The 16,945-nt window shown below is 33.1% G+C and overlaps 1 protein-coding gene across 1 annotated transcript in view; it reads right to left on the minus strand.

Annotated features, from left to right (window-relative positions):
- The window catches only part of LOC133186628 (26S proteasome non-ATPase regulatory subunit 1-like), a 110,776-nt gene that overhangs the window by 69,201 nt on the left and 24,630 nt on the right, over positions 1-16,945 (minus strand). The gene's annotated exons all lie outside the window — the stretch shown is intronic.

Here is a 16,945-nt window from a genome sequence, read left to right on the forward strand (position 1 = left end):
AATGCTAGCTTCATTAACATTCAAAATCCTGCTCTCTGAGGTAGAGTTACATTTAATTCTCTCATAGCCTACACCCAATTTTGAAAAGCAAAATTTCCTCCCATCTCATGACATATGCCAAATCTTGAATTAAGGAAAAATTAATTTTGTACAGCATGAAATTTATTCATTAACATTTTCTATTAAATAAATCGTTTTAAAGTCCTCTGAGTAAAGGAGAAGCTTTCTTGGAAGCTGGGGGCTGTACTTCATGACTGTGATTATTGGCTTAATTAAATCATACAATGTTTCACAGTAAAAGTGTCTCCAAATAGCATTTTGGCTGAAGAGAGATTTCGTTGATAAAACCCCCGAGATAGTCTAAATGTCTTCTAAACTCCATTAATATCTTTTTTAGCACCATAAAGAGCTCCTTCTGAAGCTCGTGTTCATGTTTTTCGTGAGAACATTAAAAAGATACGACTAAGGTTTTTCTCTCGCTTCTTTGTGCTTTTATGGGAAGTAAAAATGACTGGCAGGAAAGCTGAACTATATAAAAGGGGAAAATGCATTATATGAATCATTTTCCCAAATATATAATTTAAAACATCTTATTTTCTGGATATCTTACAAGTTCAATAAAGAAAAAAAAATTGTGTAACTTAATGTTTCCCACATATAGAATTTAATGAAACATATATTTTACAAATTAAGAAATTTCTAGGATTACTGATTTCCAAACACAGAACAATCACAGAAGTAACCTTAGCTTTTCATGACATATATATCATCAATCATTTTCACAGGTTTAAGAAAATGACTATTTTAGCTTTTAATTATTTCTTACAAAATTCAAATTTGCATGACTAGATCATATCTATTTGCAATGCATCAAGTGTCTATCAGTTTCAGTCTCTCAGCAGGGCTTCACAATATAATGCCTTTTATTTCTTGATTTTGTAAACATCAGGCCTAAAGTGTGATGATGATTTTGAAAAAAAAAAAAAAAAAAAAAAAAAAAAAACTCCCTAATTATCTCAGCAGTAAGTATTCCTATTCCATACTGACCATAAAAAAAATCCCTTTATATGTATCCAAATGGATTAGCTCGAGGGTTTTAGGAAGGGAATGTAATGAATCTCGATCTTACTTAATTAGCCTACGGGAAACGTTCTTTGCCCCTATCATAAGAGTGGCTAGGTTTTCGTTGTGCTAATTAATGTCAAAAAAAAATATGTACAAAAATATTGTGGTCAGTATGGAATATGACTAACTGCTGAGATAATTAGGGAGATTTTTTTTTTTTTACAAAAAATAGGATACCACAGATTTTGATTAGGCTTGTCATTGCCCCCCAGTTAATAATCGACTATGGTTTAGATAGAGATGTCTTTCTGATTTCTTTTATTAATTCTGATGAATTTTTCTTGGAATTAAGATTCATGTTTATAATGATCAACACTTAAAAGACTGAGATTTTACATACATGCTTTATCTCCAAATCTTTGCAAGATGAACTTACAATGCAGAAATGAGTTCCAGAAACAACACACCTCTCTGAAGAGATGAAGAAATTACAAATTTTCTAAAACTGTCTATAATCTTTCAAAAATTACCAACTCATAATTGTAGATCTTTCAGTCAATGTTAGTGATTCCTTACAAGAAAAGCTGTACAGTAGCAGACTGAAAATGAAAGTCACTATATTAGTGAAACAAGGCTACAGTGAACATGCTTATAATGAATTCATACAAACATATAGCAAAGTAATTTTCTTTTTTCTCCGTATTACTAAGCATTTTTTACTGTATCACTAATTTAATCTCCATGCATATATATTCAATTAATCATACCATTTTTAGAGCACTGGGAGACGTAGAATATTGTAAACCTTAGTATACCGTATTCACCATAATAATTGCACAGGGTGCATTGAAAAATTGGCAATAAGGGGTGCTTCTTAGATCCATCACTTATAAATTACAGTGTAACTTAACCAGAAGTCTCTGCTGAGGCTGTAGCTCTACTGGTTTTTTTCTTCATAAAAGTAGAGAAAGGTTAAGCACTTGGACTTGAACCTATGGCAACAGCAGTATGTAAAATAATGATCCTTGATTTAGTCTCTTTCTTTTGAGTCAAGTTTCATTGCAATTGATCAAAAACTGTAGTAGCTAGGAGTAATATTTTGAAAGAATTTCACAGAAATTTCTTTTTTTAGCAACCACGTCAACACTCAACAAAATAAAAAAAACAATATACAGAAATGTATTTTAATATAATGTAGTCCACATATGTACCACGTTATATTCAAACTGAAACCATTGGTCAGGAGTAGCATTTTGAAAGAATTTCACAGAAATTTTCATGGCAACACTTCAACAAAATCAAAAACTGATAAACAGAATTAGTAATCTTAATGTAGTCTACTTGTGTACCAACTTTAAAATACTGAAATCGAACTGAAACTGTAGGAGGAGGAGGGTTTTGAAAGAATACGACAGAAATCTCTGTTTTTATAACCATGACAACAATAAAATTAAAAACTTATGAACAGAATTATGTGACTTAATGTTGTCTACTTGTGTACCAAATTCTATTTCAATCAGGGGCACTAATTAGGGTGAATACAGTATATTCAGTTACTGTTTAAGATTTGGTAATAGAAATAACATTTGTACACAGAACATTCCAAGATTAAATTGGTTCCATGCAGTTCTAACTTCTCTGCCAGTCCAGTATACACTTCAAGGAGAACTCTCTCAAACACTGTGGAATAACATAATTGTAACAACTAGAAGGAAAGCCTCACAAATTCACTGCATGTTTAAAATATCATCACCTCAGCATGAACCAGGGGTCACCAGTGCTATATGTACATATTTTCTCACTGCCTTCTCTTTAAATTTGTTGTTCTGTAATCTAACCTTACTGCTATGAGGAATATGTTTCTAATGGTTTTTGCTGAAAAAACAGCAAAATCTTAGAGAAATGACATTCATCTATTATTAAAAGACAGTGGAATATCTACGAAATGGTTTTATTATAATGTGAAAGTCGGCAAAATCATACTTCAAACTGACAGTGAAATCAGATTCTACTTGTGAATCACAAGCATATTAATTAAATATCAAATAAATACACAGTTGCTCCCTTGAATCCTTAGCTTTCAAAGTTCATGATTCTTGGAATACATTTCTAAATTGATCTGATGTAAAACCCTTATATAAATTATACTCTTGGTGACTCCAAATATCCACTATCTGTACAGGTAGTGATGACAACTGATACGTCATCCATATCAATGCTAATTAGTGACATGTGATTAGTACAACCTACTCATAGATGCATGACTAAGTTATTTCATTAATTGGATACATTCACATGACACCCTATTGAAATTGCACAAACTGATAATAAATTACATTGTTTGTTGATTAAACATGTTAATTAGGACAGTGACCTGATAAAGATTCTGATAAAATTTTTCTATTTGATAATCATTTTTGTGCTTATGGTGTCGTGAAATTGAAGTTTTTGACTGAAACCTCAATTAGTATGACATTGACATTTCTACCTAATACCTCCATAGTTTAAGCTATACCTATGGTCACTGTTAAGCAATAGTTGGTACACAATATGACAGTAAAAGAATGAACATGACTATGGTCAAAATGAATTTTACTATCACCTGACAAATTAATGTGACATTTTTACTGTGACCTCAGATTAAAGTCACCCCCCATGGCGCGGTGGTTAGAGCTTATGGCATGGGTTGGAATCCCACTGTGGGACATGGAGATCAGTCTTTTGAATGAGAACGTATAAACCGAGGTCCCATGTTGCAGTAGATGTTGGCACGAAAAAATCCCTCACCATTCCATGACCCTGAGTGCCAAGTATAGGTCAAAATTTGTAGCCCTCCACCGGCAAATAGTGGCGTCTCCATATGAGTGAAAAATTCCTGCGAGGGACATTAAACAACAAACAAATCTCAGATTAAAAGATAACGTCATCTTCACTGTGAATTCAAATCAAAATGTCAGTATTACGTAAGACCTCAGATAAGTATGTCATTCTTACTGTGACATATGGGTAAGATGTTTACTATGACCTTGACCCTCAAGAATAAATGTCAATGTCAATCTAACCTTTAGTCAAAATGTAAAATTTTGATAGAATTTTTGCACAAGGGAATTAATAAGAATTAGTTTATTCTGAATTTTTTTTTTACTTAGCAACTAAAATCAAACAAAATTAGTTTTGTGTGAATGCTAAGGGAAGCTAATTCGAATTAAATTTTGATGCATGTGTAATTGCAAAATTGAGAAACATGCAATAACGGTAGTCAGATGTTGGCATTTCATACTTATACAGTCATATCTCATTTTCTCAAACTTGACAGGATGGAGGGAAAAAAAATACTGCGAGATATGCAGTGATTCCATCAAGATATAGAGGTTAAAGTATATATTACCATATAATCCCAAGAACCGCCCCTGCCCCTATAAGCACCCCCTAGGTCTTTTTCAATTGTCAGGAAATAAGGGTCCCCTGTAGAGTGATTAAAATCATCTAGAATTGTATCAAAAGTCTGCCATAATTTGAAGAAAGTGAAAATGAAACTTGGTTATTGGGCAACTCGTACGTAAAGTATTCCTGAAAGTGAAAGATTTTTAGAGCGACCTAATCATTATATATTTCTGAAAGTGAAAGTTACCTACAAAATTTGTTCTCCTTGTCTATTCTCTAATTTCTTGGTGGAAAAATGAATCATTTAGCATAATTTGGATGGATTATCTTAACTTAAAGGAAAGTTAGACAATCTTGTAGTGGTTCTCTGAATTTATTTTTTGTTCAAAAGATTTTTTGAACTTAAAATATGACATTAAATATTAAAAAGAGAATACCAAAATAACCGCCCCCTTTTCGCAATTTTTTCTAAGCGCCCGGGGCGGTTAATAGGGATTATACGGTAATAAAGAAAAAGGGTCGGGACTTAAAACTCACTTTGACATATCCAAGATAACCATATAAATGTTTCATACACCATATGTAGTTCAACTGTACATGCAATGGACATACAGATTTATTATGTAAGTAATTAACACATACAAAAGCTTAATACTGTAGAGGTAATGGTGGATCAAACTGTTAAATAAATATTTAAGCAATGTACTACCAAAAGCTTGGTGATTTCCCAATGTATTACATGATTTTATAGCCATGTAAATTTTTTCATGCCAATGTTAACTGAAACACCAAGTTCCTTTCAAAAGCCTATTTGTATTTTGAATACTTTTTGTACTTCAGCAGTTCAAGGTTATATGTGGAAGTTAATGCTTTTCAACTTACACAACAGTTGTTCTATGCTTTTCTTTTGTAGATTCCACAATTTTATTATAGATATTTGAGAATTTGATCCATATCTGAAGGCCAAACAACAAGAGGTCCATGGAGCACAATGCTCACCTGTGTCACCTTGAAATTGCTTGATTGCAGATTTTTGCTCCAGCTTAACCCTGTGGTGCTTAATTTGGAAAAAAGAAATAATTTCAACTAAACACTACTCATATTAATTTGATTTAATTTGGCACTGCTGCTCTTGCAAAGAATTCCCTTTGTTCCTTGGTAAGATGTTGAACTCACTCTATCCCCCCCCCCCCCCAAAAAAAAAATCCAATTAAAACAAAATCATTTTTTTCTATTCTTTTTGTATGTTTAAGTTTGTTTAAAAAAAGGGGAGAAACAAAACTTTGAAAAAAAATAAATAATAAATCATATCTAATGCAATTAAGTAACATGTTGATATATTTTTTCTTAAGATGGTGTAATACATTTATCTTTGATTTTTTAATACATTAAAATAGTTTTCTTCAAGATTTCCTTTTTGTAACCTAAGTATACAGGAATAAGTTCAGAAAAAAATATATTACTTCAATAGTTGTTTGTAATGGAATCTCTTTCATTTCACAGAGCAATTAAATGAATTTAAGTAAATTTTCTTGATTTGATAATAACCTTGAAATAAAATTTATGACAAATCCTTTTCAAAGAAGAAATTTAGAAAAATAGACTATACACATAATGGTTCTGGCAAAGAACCAGATCTGGTCTTGGAATGGTGAGAGAGAGCACCTGCTAACCAACAAAGGAATATTTGGGGAGGTTTTCTAGTGTACTTTATCTATTGATCATCAATAAAAACACCTCCCACACCAATATTAAAGATTCCCTGTAACACCCCGCATCCCACATGTATTGCACAATATATTATTTCTTTCTTGATACTTTATCGTTATCTTGATAACTGATAAAGTTTGTACAGACTTAGCAAAGATATAGATCAAAACATCTTTTAAATTGCAGGGAGATTAAAAGCTTTGTATTTCTTTCATATACAAAATTATTAGTTTTTAAACCAAGATTTAAAACCCTGTACCAACTTCCAAGCTTTGATAAATATCTACAGTACCACACAGCTCAAGGTCAGTCATATAATGAGGATTAAAACAAAGAGACACCCTCTCTAGCTGAAACATTATAATGATTTACAAATTCATTTTCACATTTTTCAGTTCACGAGACCTCCTTGTCAATAACTACCTGTAATCACTTATGTTTGTACAGCATATATGTCAGTGTAAACAATAGGAAAAACAAGGGAAAATAACGACTGGAGACACATTTAATTGGACAGACAGGAGCACCTTAATCTTCATTGATTCATGTGAATCTCTCGGAAGCTGTTCATAGGCATTAACGAGCAGTAAACATTAAAGCAGTTAAGAGGGTTTTTCCCCTCAATCGTAACAAAAATGATTATACACAGTGAGTATACTGTAAATCACTAATTTTTGTGGGATTTTAATTTTCATTGTTTTTGTGGAAAGAAGTGATCCACAAATTCATATCCCCCACGAAACGTTAAAATTTCATGCTACAGTATGACGTTTTTCCTGATCCCTTCGAACTAGGAATTTTTTTCCTCAATCAACGAAAATTTGACCTCCAAAAATAAGTGATTTAATGGTAGTCATAATGCAACTTTTTTGTTCAATATTCTAAACACCTGAATGAAGTCAAGATACTGGTACCAGCCAAGTTACTTAATGGTCTGCTCTGGATTTCCTTAAATTCTTTGATCATGTAAGAAAACCTAGAACCATGTGGAAACACATTTCAAACATTTTATTTATGCTAAATGTATAAACTCTGAACTCTAATAATTTTGTACCTTTCATAAATATTTCAGAACTAGACAAACTGTGAGCACTGAGGTCACAAAAAGATATCCCCCCCCCCCCCCCCCCTCAGTGAGTATAATGGCAAAGTCTATTTTTTTTTTTTTTGCTTTGGAAAACCCCACATACATGTATCTGTCCAATCAGGACATAAAAGGTGCACAATGGCAATATGTATTTTCTTCTAATGTACAAGTGGTATCCCTTGCAGAAATAAATCCTGGAGGGTCAGGAGAAGTCAAGATATCCTGAGATTTTCCTGAGATATCCTGACATGTCCTGCTCTCCAAAATTTTTGCTCCTGACAATTGTCAAATCCTGAGATATCCTGACATCAGGCACAGGATTTTCTCAGGAAATATCAGGACTTCATGTTAACTCTTCATCAAAACAAGATTTTCCCAGGATTTTTCAGGACTTTTACAAGAGATCAAGTCCTGACATAAGGAAATCTCAGGACTCTTGACACTTTCTGAACTAAAACCAACTGAATCAAATAAGTCCTGGGATATCTTTGAGCTGAGGACTGTTAAATTTTAAGTCCTAGAATATCCTGAAGTCAAGACTCAACATATAATAATATATGAGACATTCACAATATATGATATTTTTTCAATGTGTTGATGAATACTGAATAGTGCACTTGAGTTACTAGGGGATTATAATCAGCACAACTCCCATTATTAAGTTTGCGAATACACTAGGCCTATTCAATAAAACAAATAGGCCTAAAACTATATCAGTGGCGGATCCAGAAATTTTAAAAAAGGGGGGAGGGGCTGACCAGTTTGGAGTTGGGGTAGGGGCCCACAGCCACACCAAAAGAAATTATTTATTAAATCTTGTGTATATTTTGGACACAAAAGGGGGACCCAGGCGCCCTGGCCCCCCTTCTAAATCCGCCAGTGTATATTATGGTTTACCCCTCAATAATAACATCTGAGGACTTGTTACCATTGAAATTGCTGTTTTGTTGGACCTATTTTGAATGTGGGAAAAAAATCAAAGTCTTTGCTATGTAAGTAATAACGTTCATATATATACAGCGATATAAACAGACAAATAGACGTTTTTCTGCATAAATATAAACATTGGCACCATAATGTAAAATAATTATTTATTACAACAAAATAATTAAAAACTTCAAGTTCAGAAGTTTTTTTTACCGTAAATTAATTTTTAAAACACTGTTTCAGTAATATAAGTACAACATTTAGGCTATAGCTGCACTCTTCTACTAAAAACGAAAAGTACCTACAGTCCCTGAAACGTTCTACTTTCCCATTTTTCCGTTCGCTCACCGTTCGTTCACCGTTCGTTCAGCGTGCGTTCACCGTTCGTTCAGCGTGCGTTCACCGTTCGCTCTCCGTTCACAGTTTTGCGTTCACCGTTCACCGTGCGCTCGCGTTCACCGTTCACAAAGCGTTCAGCGTTCGCTCTTCGTTCCGTTCACTTTGCGTTCACCTTGCGTTCAGCGTTCACCTATCGTTCAGTTTCCATTGCCATTCGGAACTCCCAAGTGAAAGGACTTATCTTTTTGTAGGTAAGGAGTTACAGATTTTTTAATTTAATAACTAACATATCGTGTTTGAAGAATCATTATTTCATGGGGGAAAATATCTAAGATATATATTTTTATTATTCTAACTTAGCTATTAGGTTATTTATTAAATTACTCTGGAAAATAAATGTTGTTATAAGCACATTCTGTACCTATGTAGAACGATGCTGAAATATTAAATTTAACTAAGGGCAATTTTGTTGTTTTGTTAAAGACGACAAATCGTTAATGGAGATATAATTATTCAAGTCAAATAATTACGCAGCAAAATTACGAAAATATTTATTTCTAACGCGTTTTTTAATTCAGTTACTACAGAAAATATGATAGAACTAGTTCTGAGAGTTATACATAGTACTACGGATATCCTGTTAATTTATTATCTTTGGAGCGAATTAAATTGATAGTGTATTTAAAGGAAATATTTATTTAAAATGTAATGCACTACAGAATTTTCGCTACTATAATACATGTATGTAAAGTCTATAGTTATAGAGAAAAAAATTCTTTCTTCACCGTAACTTTATATGTTTGCCATTCGATATGAATACCCCCCCCCCTTTTCCCCTAAATCGGTTACTTAGTCAGTACTGTATTTCCAGAAAATTTTAATTTACCTGTTAAAAAAAAGTTAAGGTCTTTTTTAGAACAAAAATTTCAGTCTCAAAACAAACATGCATCTAAAAAAGTCACAAAACAATAGTAGTTCACAATGTACACGTGTCGGCGGTGGTATTTGAAATTGGCAGAGAGTATGTTTCAAATTCAAGTGTTAATGCCCAATATATTTTATTCATTTATTTTTCAAATGTTGGTATCAAACCTAGAAATGATAAAAATAAATGTTATAACTTGTTGGAAATACTCGCACTTCGTCTTCGATGTGACGAAACTTTCACACCTGCACAGGGTCGAATGATTTTGATTGACAGGACAAGCACGTGGACTTCGTGTGAACTTGAAGCAGGAAAATAAAAACGAGTAATACTGTCAAACAGATGGATATGATTTGTTGATTTAAAAAAAAAAGTTACTTTCATTGTCTAATATATTTCGAAAAAAATTTCAGAGTTATTGTTTGATATAGGTACAAACATTTAGTGAAGCCTGAAAGGAAGGGGGGGGGGCTAAAACGGAATCTCTCTCTCTCTCTCTCTCTCTCTCTCTCTCTCTCTCTCTCTCTCTCATTTGTCTGTTTAATAAAAATTATAACAGCATATTACTTAAATATCAAGTTCTGAAAATTGAATTTATAACAAATAAAATGAATATGTATCTTTGTATTTTCTTGTCCGAATATAATCACGGCCATCTACAGATACATGTAGAAGTCTGCTCAATAAATCATCATGAAAAATAGAAATGACACATAATATATTATTGTATTAAAAATTTAAAATACGAGCGTATAAATGCAAAACGTCCACTGACCTTTGTAATTAATTTTTTTCATTACTTTACATGAAATCGCCTTGACACGGAGATATATGAATGGATGTTACAATCGCTTTAATTCATTCTATAAGTCAGAAGTTTTCTCTGATTTGTTATCAAATAAGAATAAACATTTTTATTTTCCAACTAAAAATAATATCTTTTATACTTCAGCGTTCGGCAACAATTGCAATGTTTTAATGCGTTAAAAATCGTATGATTAAAAACTTAATGTGCATGAATCGTCTTTCTTAGGACAATTTTGGAGAATTTATTTTATTTACTTATTTATTCATTCATTTATTGGTTTACTTATTTATTTATTTTTTTTTTTTTTTTGGCACCTGACATTATAATACAATAAAATAGTCAATGCAAGGAAAAGATCAGAGGCATTCCGAATATATCGTTCATCTTGCGTTCACCGTTCGTTCACCGTTCACTTTGCGTTCGCGTTTGCGCTCCGTTCGCGTTCTGCGTTCGCTCACCGTTCACCGTTCACACATCGTTCACCAAGTTGCGTTCAGCGTTCACACATCGTTCACTCACCGTTCGCTCTGCGTTCGTTCAGCGTTCGTTCACCGTTCGTTCAGCGTTCGCTCACCGTTCAAGTGGGAAAGTAGAACGTTTCAGGGACTGTAAATCCCATATAGAATCAAAACGCGTACAAGTTACCAAACGTTATCTGGTCAACTGTGCGCTTATCTTAAAGTGTGTACGGTGTTGGAAATCAAGCGGTTTAATGACAAAGAGTGACCCATTTCAATAATCCGCATTTTTCAAATTGGATGAGGTCAAGATGTCGGCGGAGAGATTTTATTTGGATTTGCTTGAGATACTGTACTTTGAATAGACACCGAACTATAGAAAATGAAGTGTGCCATTGAAGAATGCCAAGCTGAAGTAATGAAAAGTGAAGACAACGGACAGTGAGGAAATAATGCACCCCTGGAGAAAAAACCTGAAATGTTTATACCCACAAAAGGGACAATGATTTGCACATATTCAGGGAATGAAGCTGGGAATATTCATGGTTGTAAGTTCAAACTTATTTAAACTTTAATATAATAGGTATCGTGGTTCAAATATGATCATATCGAATATTTCACAATAAAATTGTATTCTTTTAAATTTCGAGTGCCAATTGAACACTTTCAGAAGTTTGGCGTTTATAAAACAAATGTGCTAAATAAGCAGGGTGTGATATGCATTATTAAGTGCATTAACTTCCAGTGCCCGTGCATGCACTTAATAATGCATATCATATTCACACCCTGCTTATTTAGCACATATACGTAGCTATAATTACCTACCGTAGCTTTATTTACCTACCTCTGGTAGCTTTATTTAGCTATTTCAAGGCAACTTTTCACAATTTTGCTTTTTATTTTAAAAAGACAAAAAATTGCAAGTAAATGTCTACTTATATTTATTTTAGTTATTATTTAAAAAGCAATCTAAAGCAGAGATAGTTTTAACATTGCTGTGTTTGAACACTTTTAAGGAAAAGATGTATTTCCATTGTTTGAGTAACTATAACCACCTTGTGTGCGATGAGGCATGGATAAGTATGATTATTATACTTCTGTTAAAATGTTTCCTATATAAAGTTAAGAAGGTAAACTAACTATCTTTATAGTCTCAAAATTTCCACACATAGCAAAGCTATACCCCGGGGTATAGTTTTTGCTATCCACCCCTCAGAAAATTTTCATGCAATTTTTGCCGCCAAGTTTGATTTCCTGTAATCAATCTATAGACTTATGATGTCATCCTGACTTCAATAGCATTGTGACGTCATCAGGATTTCAGCTCATTCTAGCAGTGTTATCTTATTCCAAATACTTGTTCAAAACTTTTATAATTTTTTTTTTCATGTTTTTATATGGAACTGTAGTATCAGGTAAATCCAACCCTCAGAAATTATGATACACATCAGTATAATAAAACTCTTATCCACTGGCTGTGAGTGGGATAGCTCTTTCATCAAACCCTTGACAGGAACTATTCCCCTCGGGCAAGCCCTCGGGGAATAGTTCCTGTCGCGGGTTTGATAAAAGAGCTATCCCACTCACAGCCAGTGGATAAGTGTATATTACTTCACATTGTGCTCATGTTAACCAGAACTGGTTTTCTTTGTTATTTCAATCAAGAAGTAACAGTTAGGTCACAAATTAAAGCCCCAAAACTTTTAGAACTTTGATTGCAATTTTGCAGAAAAAGACACATTTCCAAGAGTGAATTTTTCACGAATTGTTTTCAGATGAGTTAAAAGTTGAAAATTATCACTGCATCAAAGTGCAATTTTCTGCACTTTCTGGGAAAAATGCTAGTTTATGAAATAAGTTTGATTTAGTAGCTAAATAAAGCTACTTCAGGTAGGTAAATAAAGCTATGTAGGTAATTCAAGCTACGTAGCTAAATCTAGTGATTGTACCAGACCTGGTTAGTGCATGCATAATTTGTAATAATATTGTATTTGGACTCAGGAGCAATAGATAATATTATAGGTAAACTCTATGATCTATCTTTCCCCCACAGAAACAAATAGCAAAAGCAGTAACATTTTGGAAGATGCGATGATGAGAAGACCTCTTGCCCATGGAATAAACTTGGTATATTTTTATTGATATTTTTTAATGGGTCAAATTTAAAAGATATTTTTGAGAAACTTGAAAAAATGCTGATAGAACCTATTAACAATGTCATTCTCATTCACTTTTAAAGAAGAAGCTGACTAGTCTTTTGTTTAAAAAGAAGAAATATGTCAACTACCTGTCATTTATATTTTTCAGTAAAGAGAAGCTGATGACTTCCAGTTTATTGGTGTTTTCACCAAAAAAGGGGCCTTGTCGAGGAAAATAGAACATTAAATGAAGGTAAAGTTATGTTTTAACACAAGTAGATGTTGTAAGTGTAAAAAGCAAAAAAATACATAGAGTTGTATGTTTTTTGTTTTGTTTTTTTTTTTTCATTTCGACCATTAATATAAACATTAATGTGATTGTTTTAGAATAATAAAGCATCTTTACTTTTACAGATCTAATAACAGAATGCATCCCTGGGGTCAATGTTACCACCATTCATTACATCATGAAAGACTTTTAAAGTTCCAAAGAAAAAAAAAATTTGATTAAAGAAGAATTTGCCTAAATAATAACTCTTTGTCTTTTTAGTGTACAGAGGGACATTGTCGATATTTAAAATGTATTTTGAGAAATTGAATCTGTTTTTGAAAGATCTGTTTTTGAAAGAAGTGACAAAATTCCAGAGTTCAGGATAGTAAGGGGGTTGTTGATCTCAGGAATATCTCAAGATATCTCAGGATTTTTGCACTTCAAAGTCAAATTCCTGAGGCCAGGATGATGACAGGATTGTGATCACAGGAAATCTCAAGACATCTCAGGATTTTTGTACTACCATGAAACAAGTGAAATATTCCTGAGGTCAGGATAATTGTGGTCCCAGGAATTCTCAAGATATCTCAGGATATTTTGCTTTACCAGGATGTCCTGTGAAATCCTGAGAAATCCTTGTTCCAATACCATCCTGACAATTCCTGAGGTTAGGAACCAGGATAATCCTGAGACTTCCTGGGATTTTTAACCAAGATATCTTGAGAAAATCTCAAGAAATCTTGGGATATCCTGGTCTATTTTCACAAGGGATACCTTAATGGTTTAACAGCACCTAAGACTACATTTTATGTATTTATAAAGAAATTTGCAATCCAGCAGAAAAACCCAATTCCCCTCCCAAATTCAGAGATTGTAAATTTTTAAGAATTTGAATCCCTCCTTCTCATTTTCCTCCTCTACACTATCAAATTAACTGCTCAATCAGCATGTAAGGATCACTTCACTATGCTGTTTTACATAAGCCTCTAGCACCTTGTCTAATTTTTTTTTTTTTTTTTTTTTTTTTTTTACAATATAAGCAGTGAAAACAATACACCGAGCTTCGTCCTATCAAGAAAAAAGAATGGAACAATGCACATTGTAATAGAAATTTTCAGAGAAGGACACATCCTCAGGAAATGAAATCAAACTGATCTGATGAAACCACCAACTCAGAAAATTGCAATTTGCACATTTGTGGTTAATCAACACTTATTGTACTTGGTTATTCTTTGGTCAATCTCATTAATTAAGCAAAAGTCTGATACAAAACTCTGATAGACATTTCACTGCAGCTATTGCGGATCATTTTAATTTGTGGGGGGTCAATGTTCGTATGCATTCAAAATTTCACTGGTTCATGGGGATGTAATTTTGTAGATAACTAGTATATATACAGAAGATTCAAAAAACTGATACACTGACAATGAATGCTATTGTTTCTGGGAATATAAATTCTTGGGTAAAGGTGACCAACAAAATCCAAGAACATTGGGTCCCCTCAAACAAGGCTGATTCCACAGTATTCACTAGTAAAAAAAAAATGATTCTATTGCCAGGTAAGCATATACATGTATCTCAAAAGGAATTCTCTCCTTCTACTTATGTCATCAGTATAGAACTAGTACTGCCAGTAGATCCTTTCTAAACCTAATCTTCATTTTCTACTCTCTTTTGTGAAGAAGTGATAAAATCATTAAGACCCCCGGGTGTATTCCTCCCCCCCCCCCCCCCCCCCCCCCATTTCCAGTTTATTTTCTACTCTCTTTTGTGAAGAAGCGATAAAATTGTTATGACCCCCAGCTGTATCCCCCCCCCCCCATTTCCAGTTTATTTTCTAAAGACGTAATGGAACCTGGTATACTTTTTCCCTATTTTTTATGATATCATGAAATTCACAATATCCATCTTTGTAAAAACTATGCTTTAATCATTTTACATAAGATTCACATCCAAAAAGATTTCAAATACTTGCACTTTAAACATGTTAAAGCAGACTGCCAGGTAATAAAAAAACATCAATATAACCCCCCCTCAGAGCCATAAAAATCCAACACTGTAATCAAAATATGCAATTAAGAGTTCAATACATCCATTCCAGAGTGAAATTAAAAAAGAAATACTCTTCATATTTTTGTATGTCAGAGATTGATTTCTAGAAAAGCTGTATCTTATCTAATCCCTTCATTCATGGAGAGGAAAAAAATCTGACATTATGATGTAATATTTGTACTTTTGTTCGCCATTATCGAAACTCCGATTACTTCATGCCAATTTGATGTAAATCACCAAAATCTTTTGCAGACATCAGATAACCTAAGAAGAAGAAGACGTTTACAAAGCCCTTGGCTTCTACTAAGCATGTTCATTCATAATCTGGCAGGAAGTCGTTTATAAGGGGGACTGTCTTTCAAAGATGGGCAAATTGATTTCCAATTTTTTGGTTATCAAATTATTGTCTCTCGATTACTTCTGATGCAAACATGCTTTGCTGTCAAAGGGAATGACAAATGAATACAGTCATTTTTACAATTAAGGTATTGATAAACACGTAGAGAAAAAGAGGCAGAAATAGAACCAGGATTAACCAGGGTTGGTTAAGTTACTGCTCAGCATAGGAAAGTCACTAAATTGTTATTGACTTTAAAAAACTAGTCATTCTAAACTACTGTAAACATATTTTTTTCTGTGTGGGATTAATTTATGCTATGAAAGCAGTCACACATTTTCCACGGAAAATTTTCACAGTGTATTTAAGTGCATTTAAGACAAATTAAGACTCATAATCCAAGAAATCTGCATAATTTCCTACCAGCGGATTAAATAGAAATTGCGATTCCACGGAATTATGACCTTGTTGAAAAAAGTATGTTTACAATAGATTTGACAATGAAACAGGATACTTTGCTCATATATACTTCTGACAGAAAGAAAATGGGTAAAATAATTCTGTTTGAAATTTTTTCTTAGATAAAATGCCATGATAACATAAGTCTAACTTTCCTTATACAATAATTTAAGCCTTGATAGTCCTGATGCTAAGAATCGGCTTCGACTTCCAGACAATATTTATGGAAAACAGAATTTACATTAATTTTACATCTACAAATTATTAAATGTATCTTTCAGTATTCTGGACATTTCATTAATGCTGAGATTTGCCTGGGAACACAAAGATTTCAATTAAAGAGGCTTAAAGGTATACCTTAATTTTAAGTCGGTACAAAACCATGAATATCAACTATCTAATCAAACAAACAACCACACAGACAAATAAACTTCATCCAACACCAATGGTGAACTCTTTCCATAATAAATAGATATGAATACAAGCTCTGGGACCATTCCGGGATCCAATCTGTCACAATGTCTTGCTAACATAGCAAACAAAGAGTGATTGATGTTTCAAGTGATCAAACTAACTGCTAATTCTGTCACGATCAGAGAGAACCATCTTCGACAGTTCATATTACAGTGGTCAGTAACCAGAAGAGTTCAGCCACATGGTCATTTGTCTTGTGAAATTAGAGGCATTATAGACTGTTTACACTGAGTATAAGGTCTGAATAGGTTCTGAGGGCTAAATATGACAATGTCTAAATGAAGCTAACTAGTCATGTGAACCAAGCAATATGTCAAAGATAAGATGGTTTCCTAGATTCTTTCTGAATTCAGTTTTACTTCTCAAGAAACTTCCAACACAATGTCACAAACACATTAACATATTATGGACAACTGTAATTTTTTTTTTTTTGGTTGCCAAATGCAGATAAAGTATCATTTTGGAAAAATGATTCAAGTCTTACGCATTGCAGGCACTGAAGTGACATTGA

The sequence above is a fragment of the Saccostrea echinata genome, unplaced genomic scaffold, assembly GCF_033153115.1.
Source record: "Saccostrea echinata isolate AGI-Se365-2 ecotype Australia unplaced genomic scaffold, CSIRO_AGI_Sech_v1 ptg000014l, whole genome shotgun sequence".
In the NCBI taxonomy this organism is placed as follows: Eukaryota; Metazoa; Mollusca; class Bivalvia; order Ostreida; family Ostreidae; genus Saccostrea; species Saccostrea echinata.